A 13861-nucleotide genomic window follows, 5' to 3' on the forward strand; every position below is an offset into this window, starting at 1 on the left:
CAGCATTCTTATGAATCACCACGTTTTGAAAGCGTCTATTGTCTTTTTGACAAAACTGTTCATCATCCAAGTTTCACTTACATACAAGGCTGCACTCCACTCAAATACCTTTGTAAAATAGTATCCAACCATTAGAATTTATATTCGGCGTGAACAAATTTTCTTTTTCAGCAAGCTTTTCTTGCTATTGACAGTCTTCAGTCAGGTTTGCGTCTGCACCAGGAAATGCCTTACAATTTAAAATCTGGTTTCGAAAACTGTTCCAAATATATATTATTCTTTCGTGATTCTTAAGCAAGGTGCTGGCGATGATTAAATGATGCTCTGTGCGAAGTTCTATCAGGTGGCTTCCACTTTCATCCCTTCCACCTAGCCTTTGTGTTCTTACTGTTTCGTGTACCTGCTACCGTATCACATTTTAAATTTTTGTCTCGCTTAACTATCTGAATAATTTCTTTTGTCGTACATTGTTTCAATGTGTTAGGAGATAGTGAACAATCGTGAACGGTAGTCATGAAATCTGTTCATGGTGAAATGAGAAAACATGAATAATGAAATATGTGAAAGAGTACATTGTACAGAAAATGAAAAATTGGTATGTCTTCACCCAACTTCGTCTTTCCTTCATGTAGGTGTAAGATATAGTTAATCAAACGCACCGCGCGTTTCAGTGGTTCCTGCCCCGTACCTCAGTGGCTGTCCGTCATTGGCTACCGCTAACGCCTACCGCTTCCAGATGGAAACGCCAATTCCGCGAGCCGCCGCGTCAACGCGGAAAACGCTTACCGCTGCCGCTGCCGCACGCCGCGCAGCCGCGCTCTAGTGGGAACCGGCCTTGAGTCTGTCAGCGTGGTCGCGTCCGCCTGGCCACCACGCGGGGCTGCGACTGACGTCAGCGAGTTCCTGCGGGAGCGCTGCTGCAACTGCTCGCTACTCTGTTCGCTCTTCCTCTTAGCCGTTACAGTGCTCTGTTCCCTCTCAGCACTCAGTAGTGCCTTCAGGTGTTTTGTTTGTTCTCGAATGCGTGCTTGCCTCGCTGTGTCCTCGCAGCGCACGGAGCAAGAAGATTGAGGTTCAGACTCGCTGCCACTTTCTGACACGTGTACGGGTCTCAAATCATCCGTCTTTTCCTCTTTTCTACTATTCCCTTTGCTTCTCCTTCGACGGCCTTTCTTCGATTCTGCTGCAGTCTCTACCGATAGGGGTGGCTCAGGCATACTGATCTGCACCCGCTCCTGTATCTCAGACGGCTTAGTTTCAGAGGTGGCTGGGGCATCGTTGGTGTCCAGCGGTAACTGCCCCGGTGAGGATGACGGTGCCGGATCGACATCCGTCCTACCGCGAATGTCTTTGGCACTGCATTCCACCTGAACTGGCATCTCCGCATCGCTAACACGTTCCGGCTGCCGAGGTGGTGGTACCGTCCCCGCGACGACCTCACTCAATAGCGGAACAAGCTTTTCACTAGCGTCTGCAGGATGGTCCCGTGGAAGTTGAAATGGACGTCGACGTGTACAGTTCATCCGCAGATGTTCCATTGAATGGCAGATCGAACAGGTAGGGGGTTGTCCAATGTAAGTTACCTGTGCACGACAGCCGCCAATGGCAACATACGAAGGTATATGCTTTTTTAAGTCGACACGTATACTTCGCACCCCGCTGTTAACTTGGTAGCGATATGCACTCGACCATTTTTCATTGGTAACTGACAAAACAGCGCCGTACAGTGACAGAGAACGTGCAATCAGATCATTAGGGCACTCGGGTGGCACATTAAATACCCTGACGGTTCTCACTCCGTATCCCGAAGGCACGATTTGGACGTTACTAATACTGCCATCATTATGACGAAATGGTCTCACACCAGCATGCTCCTCAACGAATTTCTCATAAGTGTCACTCGAAATAAATTTGATAAATAACGAGTACTGCACAAAGTCCAACTGGAACGTGTCGACTATATCTTCCGGCAATTTCAGATCCTCAAAAATCCACTCATGGATTTCAAAAGCCGTCGGTCGCAAGGCAGCACGATCGAAAACACATTGAACGCTGTTCGCTCTGTTAATTGTCGACATCTTACTTACAACAGTGGTACAGAAACAAACGTTAACAGCGCTCGCACACGCTGCGCAGCTCTCCACCGCAGCACTGCTCGCGACGTAAACACTGGCCCGCGCTACCGCCCGTCACCGCGCGATGTGCACTGGCCGAGTGCCTGAGCACGACTGATCTGAGCTACCGAAGCACGGCTCACGCCCGGTACTCACAGCTTTACTTCTGCCAGTATCTCGTCTCCTACCTTCCGAACTTTTCAGAAGCTCTCCTGCGAAACTTGGAGAACTAGCACTCCTGAAAGAAAGGATATTGCGGAGACATGGCTTACCCACAGCCTGAGGGAGGTTTCCAGAATGAGATTTTCACTCTGCAGCGGAGAGCTTCTGTAAAGTTTGGAAGGTAGGAGACGAGATACTGGCAGAAGTAAAGCTGTGAGTACCGGTCGTGAATCGTGCTTCGGTAGCTCAGATGGTAGAGCGCTTGCCCGCAAAAGGCAAAGGTCCCGAGTTCGAGTCTCGGTCGGGCACACAGTTTTAATCTGCCAGGAAGTTTCATATCAGCGCACACTCCGCTGCAGAGTGAAAATTTCATTCTGGAAACCTCCCTCAGGCTGTGGCTAAGCCATGTCTCCGCAATATCCTTTCTTTCAGGAGTGCTAGTTCTGCAAGTTTCGCAGGAGAGCTTCTGTAAAGTTTGGAAGGTAGGAGACGAGATACTGGCAGAAGTAAAGCTGTGAGTACCGGGCGTGAGTCGTGCTTCGGTAGCTCAGATGGTAGAGCGCTTGCCCGCGAAAGGCAAAGGTCCCGAGTTCGAGTCTCGGTCGGGCACACAGTTTTAATCTGCCAGGAAGTTTCAAATCGACGTTAGTGATATGACTCTGCAATGCACCGAATTACTCCTGTTTCCTTTCTGGTGCGACCTGTGCAACTTTCCAGTATTTGGGTGCGGATCTTTCATCGAGCGAGCGGTTGTTATGATTTTGAAGTATGGAGCTATTGTGTCAGCATACATAGAAAGGAAAGTAATCGGTGTAGAATCTGGACTGGTAGACTTGCTTCCATTAAGTGACCTAAACTGTTTCACTACACCGAGGATACACACTTCTAAGTTACTCATGTTGGCACCTGTCCTTGGTTCGATTTCTGGAAAGTTTGCTTCTTCTTCTTCACTGAAGGAATTTCGAAAAACCGTGTTTAGTAACTCCCATGATAACATTACCTTCGCTATCGTGCAGGAAAGGTATTGATTTTTTTTTTTTTTGTATGTCCATCCTTTTAGCAGGAGGTCTCTGGAACGACGGCCGTTTACTATCGTGACAAGTAAATAAAAACACCTACAGCCGTCCTTATGATTTTAATTTATTTTGTCGCTACCAGTTTCAACGCTTCAGTGCGTCATCTTCAGGCTGTTTTTGATGCGATGCAGGTTGATATCATCCCCATGCATACCATATCTGTTGCCAGCATTACTGGATAAACAGACAATGTGTCAGCACTCCAACCATCAACTGCCAACTGTTCTGACCTGTTTTGAGTACCACGGGGATCAGTACCATCTCTTATGTATTTATTTGGTATATCAATTGCCGTCGATAGTATTTCATCGAATTTAAGCCACATCTGGTCTATACTTACACGGGGTCAGTCCTCAACAGATTGTCACATCAACAGCAGTTTCCATTTCCGCAATTTTTAGGCGATTCTCCCTATATAATCAGTCTGGAAGAGTGGAGACTGTCTCTTAGAAAGGCGTAAGCCGAATTTTTGTCTGCTTTTTTTAAACAGGTCTATTTGGCGTTTGTTGTTGGTGGATTGGATCTTGTAGTATTCAGTCTTGCTACGACAACCTTGTGGTCAATAACCCTTGTATGTGTTGTAACCCTCCCTATTTGCTCACGATTATTTGTTGCTAAGAAGTCACGTACGTCTTCGAAATCATTTACATTTCAAGTGGGCATCGGAACCAATTTTTCAAAACAATTTTTGGAGGAAGCATTCAGAACGATTTCGGACGACGTTGTATGCCTACCACCGCCTTATACATGTATTTTCGGCAACATATGGCAATGTGACGGAAATACAGGGTGTTTCAAAAATGACCGGTATATTTGAAACGGCAATACAAACTAAACGAGCAGCGATAGAAATACACCGTTTGTTGCAACATGCTTGGGACAACAGTACATTTTCAGTCGGACAAACTTTCGAAATTACAGTAGTTACAATTTTCAACAACAGATGGCTCTGCAAGTGATGTGAAAGATATAGAAGACAACGCAATCTGTGGGTGCGCCATTCTGTACGTCGTCTTTCTGCTGTAAGCGTGTGCTGTTCACAACGTGCAAGTGTGCTGTAGACAAAATGGTTTATTCCTTAGAACAGAGGATTTTTCTGGTGTTGGAATTCCACCGCCTAGAACACAGTGTTGTTGCAACAAGACGAAGTTTTCAACGGAGGTTTAATGTAACCAAAGGACCGAAAAGCGATACAATAAAGGATCTGTTTGAAAAATTTCAACGGACTGGGAACGTGACGGATGAACGTGCTGGAAAGGTAGGGCGACCGCTTACGGCAACCACAGAGGGCAACGCGCAGCTAGTGCAGCAGGTGATCCGACAGCGGCCTCGGGTTTCCGTTCGCCGTGTTGCAGCTGCGGTCCAAATGACGCCAACGTCCACGTATCGTCTCATGCGCCAGAGTTTACACCTCTATCCATACAAAATTCAAATGCGGCAACCCCTCAGCGCCGCTACCATTGCTGCACGAGAGACATTCGCTAACGATATAGTGCACAGGATTGATGACGGCGATATGCATGTGGGCAGCATTTGGTTTACTGACGAAGCTTATTTTTACCTGGACGGCTTCGTCAATAAACAGAACTGGCGCATATGGGGAACCGAAAAGCTCCATGTTGCAGTCCCATCGTCCCTGCATCCTCAAAAAGTACTGGTCTGGGCCGCCATTTCTTCCAAAGGAATCATTGGCCCATTTTTGAGATCCGAAATGATTACTGCATCACGCTATCTGGACATTCTTCGTGAATTTGTGGCGGTACAAACTGCCTAAGACGACACTGCGAACACCTCGTGGTTTATGCAAGATGGTGCCCGGCCACATCGCACGGCCGACGTCTTTAATTTCCTGAATGAATATTTCGATGATCGTGTGATTGCTTTGGGCTATCCGAAACATACAGGAGGCGGCGTGGATTGGCCTCCCTATTCGCCAGACATGAACCCCTGTGACTTCTTTCTGTGGGGCCACTTGAAAGACCAGGTGTACCGCCAGAATCCAGAAACAATTGAACAGCTGAAGCAGTACATCTCATCTGCATGTGAAGCCATTCCGCCAGACACGTTGTCAAAGGTTTCGGGTAATTTCATTCAGAGACTACGCCATATTATTGCTACGCATGGTGGATATGTGGAAAATATCGTACTATAGAGTTTCCCAGACCGCAGCGCCATCTGTTGTTGAAAATTGTAACTACTGTAATTTCGAAAGTTTGTCTGCCTGAAAATGTACTGTTGTCCCAAGCATATTGCAACAAACGGTGTATTTCTATCGCTGCTCGTTTAGTTTTTATTGCCGTTTCAAATATACCGGTCATTTTTGAAACACCCTGTAGCAACATACGTAAACGACAGGGCCGACACCTCTTTTGACTGTACCATACGAATGCCTATGTAATTACGTCTCAGATAATCGCTACTAAAAAACCTAGCAGCAATCAATACTTCTAATATTGCGTGTTTACGTATGTAATGGAAATGCCGTGTGGCTAGGGCCTCCCGTCGGGTAGACCGTCCGCTTGGTGCAAGAGTTGACGCCACTTCGGTGACTTGCGTGTCGACGGAGATGAAATGATGATGATAAGGACAACACAAGAGCCAGTCGATGAGCGGAGAAAATGTCCGACACAGCCGGGAATCGAACCCGGGCCGTTAGGTATGACATTCCGTCGGACTGACGACTCAGCTAACAGGGGCAGACTTTACATATGTGAAGAAACGTGACCTTGTATATATGCCCCACGCATAAATCTGATATTACTCCGTTCCAGTACAAATCTATTTTTATTTAATTTATATTTCTTACAAGCAACAGCGCGTAATATAGCATGTGAACTATTTACTGATTAATAGAACCAGGTGTCTTTTGCACGTTGCAAGCACGTAGACGGGCTTGTAAATGAAGAGTGCAGGACATTCAGTAGTTAAGTGTTTTACTGAATAACGTACTATTGTCTGGTCTTTGCTTTCATGTTCTACGAAGCAACACCCTGTGGTGAGCAACTCGTTGAAATGAAACAAGCTGCAATACAAAATAGCAGCTACGTATTATCTACCAGTTGTGTTCAACTAAGTTATCTATGATCGAAATATATGCCGTTTGTGACGATGTAGCCTCATTTAATTTATAAAGAATAAAATTTATAAAGAATAATTTATAAACAATAAAAATTTACATCCCGAAAGTGGTTCGGAGACGATTGGCAGCCATATCGTGTATTCCATGGGCCCCATGGTTACTTTGCAAGGGCATTGCTTCCAAGGATTATGCGACCATTTTGGCTGATTAGGCCAGTCCCATGGTACAACCTTTGTTCCCCAGTGGTCATGCTGTGTTCCCAGACGACAGGGCCCCGGTTGAAACAGCTCACATTTTCATGGATAGTTTTGTTAACACGACAATGAATAGTCTCATCTCTCCTGCCCACCACACTCATTGAGCCTTTATGGTGTACTTTGGACGAAAGGGTACGTGATCACTATTCATCTCCATCATCCTTACCTGAGCTTCCCGCTGTTTTATTAGCCCTTGGAAACCTCCGAGCACCTGTATTTATCCATTCCGAGACGACTAAAAACTCTTTTCTCTACCAACTGTTTTCCTACATCATATTGGGCATGTTAACGTGTTTTTTGTTGTTCAGTATTTCTGTACACCCCCTGTAGCTTAAGTGGAGTGGGTGCAACTGACGTGCGTTCGTTAGGTTCAGCAGCCTAGTTCACCACTGACATTAGAACGCAGTGCTTATTGCAAAGACCAGCTGTAGAATATTATGTTGCACACTAGTCCGCATAGTCGTTGCCTCGCTGTGAAAGCTTGCGTGAAGGTGATGCTGCAACAGTAGAGTGTTTTTCAACGAGAACGTAATCGGTTACATATACAGGGTGGTCCATCCATCGTGACCGGGCCAAACATCTCACGAAATAAGCGTCAAACGAAAACACTAGAAAGAACTAAACTTGTCTGGCTTGAAGGGGGAAACCAGATGGCGTTATGGTTGCCAGGCTAGATGGCGCTGCCGTAGGTCAAACGGATATCACTGCGTTTTTTAAAATAGGAACCCCCATTTTTAATTACATATTCGTGTAGTACGTAAAGATATATGAATGTTTTAGTTGGACCACTTTTTTCGCTTTGTGGTAGATGGCACTGTAATAGTCACAAACATATGGCTCACAATTTTAGACGAACAGTTGGTAACAGGTGATGATGATGATGTTGTCTTCAGCCCTGAGTCTGGTTTGATGCAGCCCTCCATGCTACTCTATCCTGTGCAAGCTTCTTCATCTCCCAGTACTTACTGCAACCTACATCCTTCTGAATCTGCTTAGTGTATTCATCTCTTGGTCTCCCTCTACGATTTTTACCCTCGACGCTGCCCTCCAATGCTAAATTTGTGATCCCTTGATGCCTCAGAACATGTCCTACCAACCGATCGCTACTTCTAGTGAAGTTGTGCCACAAACTTCTCTTCTCCCCAATCCTATTCAATACTTCCTCATTAGTTATGTGATCTACCCATCTAATCCTTAGCATTCTTCTGTAGCACCACATTTCGAAAGCTTCCATTCTCTTCTTGTCCAAACTATTTATCGTCCATGTTTCACTTCCATACATGGCTACACTCCATACAAATACTTTCAGAAACGACTTCCTGACACTTAAATCTATACTCGATGTTAACAAATTTCTCTTCTTCAGAAACACCTTCCTTGCCATTGCCAGTCTACATTTTATATCCTCTCTATTTCGACCATCATCAGTTATTTTGCTCCCCAAATAGCAAAACTCCTTTACTACTTTAAGTTTCTCATTTCCGAACCTAACTCCCTCAGCATCACCCGACTTAATTCGACTACATTCCATTATCCTCGTTTTGCTTTTGTTGATGTTCATCTTATATCATCCTTTCAAGTCACTGTCCAATCCGTTCAACTGCTGTTCCAAGTCCTTTGCTGTCTCTGATAGAATTACAATGTCGTCGGCAAACCTCAACGTTTTTATTTCTTCTCCATGGATTTTAATACCTACTCCGAATTTTTCTTTTGTTTCCTTTACTGCTTGCTCAATATACAGACTGAATAACATCAGGGACAGGCTACAACCCTGTCTCACTCCCTTCCCAACCGCTGCTTCCCTTTCATGCCCCTCGACTCTTGTAACTGCCATCTGGTTACGTAAATTAAAATACAGAACGTAGGTACGTTTGAACATTTTATTTCGGTTGTTCCAATGTGTTACATGTACCTTTGTGAACTTATCATTTCTGAGAACGCATGCTGTTACAGCGTGATTACCTGTAAATACCACATTAATGCAATAGATGCTCAAAATGATGTCCTTCAACCCCCATGCATTTGGCAATACGTGTAACGATATTCCTCTCAACAGCGAGTAGTTCGCCTTCCGTAATGTTCGCACATGCATTGACAATGCGCTGACGCATGTTGTCAGGCGTTGTCGGTGGATCACGATGGGAAATATCATTCCACTTTCCACACAGAAAGGAATCTGGGGACGTCAGATCCGGTGAACGTGCGGGCCACGGTATGGTGCTTCGACGACCAATCCACCTGTCATGAAATATGCTATTCAATACCGCTTCAACCGCACGCGAGCTATGTGCCGGACATACATCATGTTGGAAGTACATCGCCATTCTGTCGTGCAGTGAAACATCTTGTAGTAACATCGGTAGAACATTACGTAGGAAATCAGCATAAATTGCACCGTTTAGATTGCCATCGATAAAATGGGGGCCAATTATCCTTCCACCCATAATGCCGCACCATGCATTAAGCCGCCAAGATCGCTGACGTTCCACTTGTCGCAGCCATCGCGGATTTTCCGTTGCCCAATAGTGCACATTATGCCGGTTTATGTTACCGCTGTTGGTGAATGACGCTTCGTAGCTAAATAGAACGCGTGCAAAAAATCTGTCATCGTCCCGTAATTTCTCTTGTGCACAGTGGCAGAACTGTACACGACGTTCAAAGTCGTCGCCATGCAATTCCTGGTGCATAGAAATATGGTACGGGTGCAGTCGATGTTGACGAAGCATTCTCAACACCGATGTTTTAGAGATTCCCGATTCTCGCGCAATTTGTCTGCTACTGATGTGCGGATTAGCCACGACAGGAGCTAAAACACCTAATTGGGCATCATCATTTGTTGCAGGTCGTGTTTGACGTTTCACATGTGGCTGAACACTTCCTGTTTCCTTAAATAACGTAACTATCCGGCGAACCGTCCGGATGATGATATCGTCCAGGATTCCGAGCAGCATACATAGTAGCCGGCCAGTGTGGCCGAGCGGTTCTAGGCGCTTCAGTCTTGGCCACGAGGCCGCTACGGTCGCAGGTTAGAATCCTGCCTTTGGCATGGATGTATGTGATGTCCTTAGGTTTGTTAGGTTTAAGTAGTTCTAAGTTCTAGGGGACTGATGACCTCAGAAGTTAAGTCCCATAGTGCTCAGAGCCATTTGAACCACACATAGCACACGCACGTTGGCATTTTGATCACAATAGCCATACATCAACACGATATCGACCTTTTCCGTAATTGGTAAACGGTCCATTTTAACACGGGTAATGTATCACGAAGCAAATACCGTCCGCACTGGCGGAATGTTACGTGATACCACGTACTTGTACGTGTGTGACTATTACAGCGCCATCTATCACAAAGCGAAAAAAGTGGTCCAACTAAAACATTCGTATTTCTTTACCCACTACACGAATATGTAATAAAAATGGGGGTTCCTATTTACAAAAAAAACGCAGTGGATATCCGTTTGACCTATGGTACCGCCATCTAGCGGGCCAACCATAACGCAATTTGGTTCTCACCTTCAAGCTAGACGAGTTTCTTTCTTTGTAGTTTTTTCGTTTGCGGCTTATTTCGTGAGATATTTGGCCCAATCACTATCAATGGACCACCCTGTATACACCCTAAGACAAAACGAATGTGACGCACATTTAAGGGATTATCCGAATGGGACAGAATCAGTAAATTTGACGTAAATGTGTAGGCACATAAAACTGGATGTTTTATTTAACAGAAAAAGCTCCACAAATTGAGCAAATCAGTAAAGTGTTAGTCCACCTCTAGCCCTTACGCAAGCAGATATTCGGTTTTGCATTAATTGCTAATGTTATTTCATGTCCTTCTGAGGAATGTCGTGCCAAATTCTTCTCGCCTGCTGAGTCTGATCGTAAAAATCCTGGGTTGGTTGGAGGACCCTGCCCATAATGCTCCAAACGTCCACCGTTGGAGATCACTGAGTGTTTGTGTTGTTCTCATCATTTCATCATCATTCATGAAAGTGGCGAGGTTGGACTGAGCAACGGTTGGGAATTTGTACGGCCGCTGATAACTGCGCAGTTGAGTGCCCAACGAACCAAACATCACATCATCATCCTCAGTTGGAGAGAGGTCCAGCGACATTTCTGGTGAAGGTAGGGTTCGGCAAGTCCGAAGACAAGTGTTAGAAACTCTCAACAAGTGCGGGCGAGCATTATCTTGCCCAAATGTAAGCCCAGGATGGCTTCGCATGAAGGGTTACAAAACGGGGCGTAGAATATCGTGGACGCACTGCTGTGGAGTAAAGTGCAGCGGATGACAACCAAATGTTTCCAGCTATGGAAAGAAATGGTACCACCAGAACATCAATCCAGGTTGTCGGGCCGTACGGCGAGGGACAGTCACGCTAGTATCCACCGCTGTCCAGGGCTTCTCCAGCCACGTCTTTGGCCTGGAATCTCATCGACTAGAGTAGAGTTTGCTTCAGTGATGAGTCCCGTTGCGAAATGAGCCCCGATGACCAGCAGAGACGTGCCTGGAGGCGGCCCTGACAGCTGTGCGATACCAACCTAAGTGTCGCCCGCCACACGACCCGATAAGCAGGAAAGGTGCTCCAGGGCGCCATTTCCTTTCATAGCAGGATCACTTTGGTTGTCATCCGCGGCGCCCTTGCAGCAAAGCGGTGCGACGATGATACTCCACGTCCTGTATTGTTGTCCTTCATGGAAAACCAACCTGGGCTTACATTTCAGCAAGATAATGCCCGTCCACATACTGCGAGAGTTTCTAATGCTTGTCTTCGTGCTTAACAAACTCTGCCTTGACCGAAAAGGTCACCAGATCTCTCCCCAACTGAGAACGTTCAGAGTATTGTGGACAGGGCCCTCCCATCATCTCGGGATGTTGACGATTTGACGCATCAGTTTGAGAGATCACTGCACCATTTGGTTTTTTTGTACATGTACATCACATTTACCTATTTCCATCCCATTCTTCGGATAGTTCCTTAGCGGTGTGTCATTTTTTGGTTTTTGTTTTGGGTTAGAGTGTAATTCATGTTCGGTAGTTAAAAATTCCTCCCTGTATTTATATAGAGGTACAGTAGGCACAGCTAAGACAAGATAGTGTTTATACATATCATAATCAATAATAATAGCAACATTGGCAATGAGTGATGTAGAATAGTAACAATATTTTTCGAGGACAGGTCGAGAGTTTATAGATTCCCTTTCTCACATAAAAAGGAAAGACTTTGATATGTACGGGATTTCAAGTATACGGGGTGGTCCATTGATAGTGACCGGGACAAATATCTCACAAAATAAGCATCAAACGGAAGAACTACAAAGAACGAAACTCGACTGGCTTGAAGGGGGAAACCTGATGGCGCTGTGGTTGGCCATCTAGATGGCGCTGCCATAGGTCAAACGGATATCAACTGCGTTTTTTTAAATAGGAAACCCCATATTTATTACATATTCGTGTAGTACATAAAGAAATATGAATGTTTTAGTTGGACCACATCTTCACTTTGTGATGGATGGCGCTGTAATAGTCACAAACGTATAAGTACGTGGTATCACGTAACATTCCGCCAGTGCGGACGGTATTTGCTTCGTAATGCATTACCCGTGTTAAAATGGACCGTTTACCAATTGCGGAAAAGGCCGATATCGTGTTGATGTATTTCTATTGTGATCAAAATGCCCAACGGGCGTGTGCTATGTATGCTGCTCGGTATCCTGGACGACATCATCCAAGTGTCCGGACCATTCGCCGGACAGTTACGTTATTTAAAGAAACGGGAAGTGTTCAGCCACATGTGAAACGTCAACCACGACATGCAACAAATAATGATGCCCAAGTATGTGTTTTACCTGCTGTCGCGGCTAAGCACAACAGTAGCAGACAAACTGCGCGAGAATCGGGAATCTCAAAAACGTCGGTGTTGAGAATGCTACATCAACATCGACTGCACCCGTACCATATTTCTATGCACCAGGAATTGAATGGCGACGACATTGAACGTCGTGTACAGTTCTCCCACTGGGCACAAGAGAAATTACGGGACGATGACAGATTTTTTGCACGCGTTCTATTTCGCAACGAAGCGTCACTCACCAACAGCGGTAACTTAAACCGGCATAATATGCACTATTGGACAACGGAAAATTCACGATGTCTGCGACAAGTGGAACATCAGCGACCTTGGTGGGTTAATGTATGGTGCGGCGTTATGGGAGGAAGGATATTAGGCCCCCTTTTTATCGACGGCGATCTAAATGGTGCAATGTTTGCTGATTTCCTACGTAATGTTCTGCCGATGTTACTACAAGATGTTTGACTGCATGACAGAATGGCGATGTACATCCAGCATGATGGATGTCCGGCACATAGTTCGCATGCGGTTGAAGCGGTATTGAATAGCATATTTCATGACAGGTGGATTGGTCGTCGAAGTACCATACCATGGCCCGCACGTTCACCGGATCTGACGTCCCCGGATTTCTTTCTGTGGGGAAAGTTGAAGGATATTTGCTATCGTGATCCATCGACAACGACTGACAACATGCGTCAGCGCATTGTCAGTGCATGTGCGAACATTACGGAAGGCGAACTACTCGCTGTTGAGAGGAGTGTCGTTACACGTATTGCCAAATGCATTGAGGTTGACCGACGTCATTTTGAGCATTTATTGCATTATTGTGGTATTTACAGGTAATCACGTTGTAACAGCATGCGTTCTCAGAAATGATAAGTTCACAAAGGTACATGTATCACATTGGAACAACCGAAATAAAATGTTCAAACGTACCAACGTTCTGTATTTTAATTTAAAAAAAGCTACCTGTTACCAACTGTTCGTCTAAAATTGTGAGCAATATGTTTGTGACTATTACAGCGCTATCTATCACAAAGCGAAAAAAGTGGTCCAACTAAAACATTCATTTTTCTTTACGTACTACACAAATATGTGATAAAAATGGGGTTTCCTATTTAAAAAAACGCAGTTGATATCCGTTTGACCTATAGCAGCGCCATATAGGGGGCCAACCATAGCGCCATCTGGTTTCCCCCTTCGAGCTAGACAAGTTTCGTTCTTTCTAGTTTTTTCGTTTGACGCTTATTTCGTGAGATATTTGGCCCAGTCACGATCAATGGATCACTGTGTATACAAAGAAATTGTGAAAAATTTACTGCTGAAA

Source organism: Schistocerca cancellata, chromosome 9 (assembly GCF_023864275.1).
Source record: "Schistocerca cancellata isolate TAMUIC-IGC-003103 chromosome 9, iqSchCanc2.1, whole genome shotgun sequence".
NCBI classification, from domain to species: Eukaryota; Metazoa; Arthropoda; class Insecta; order Orthoptera; family Acrididae; genus Schistocerca; species Schistocerca cancellata.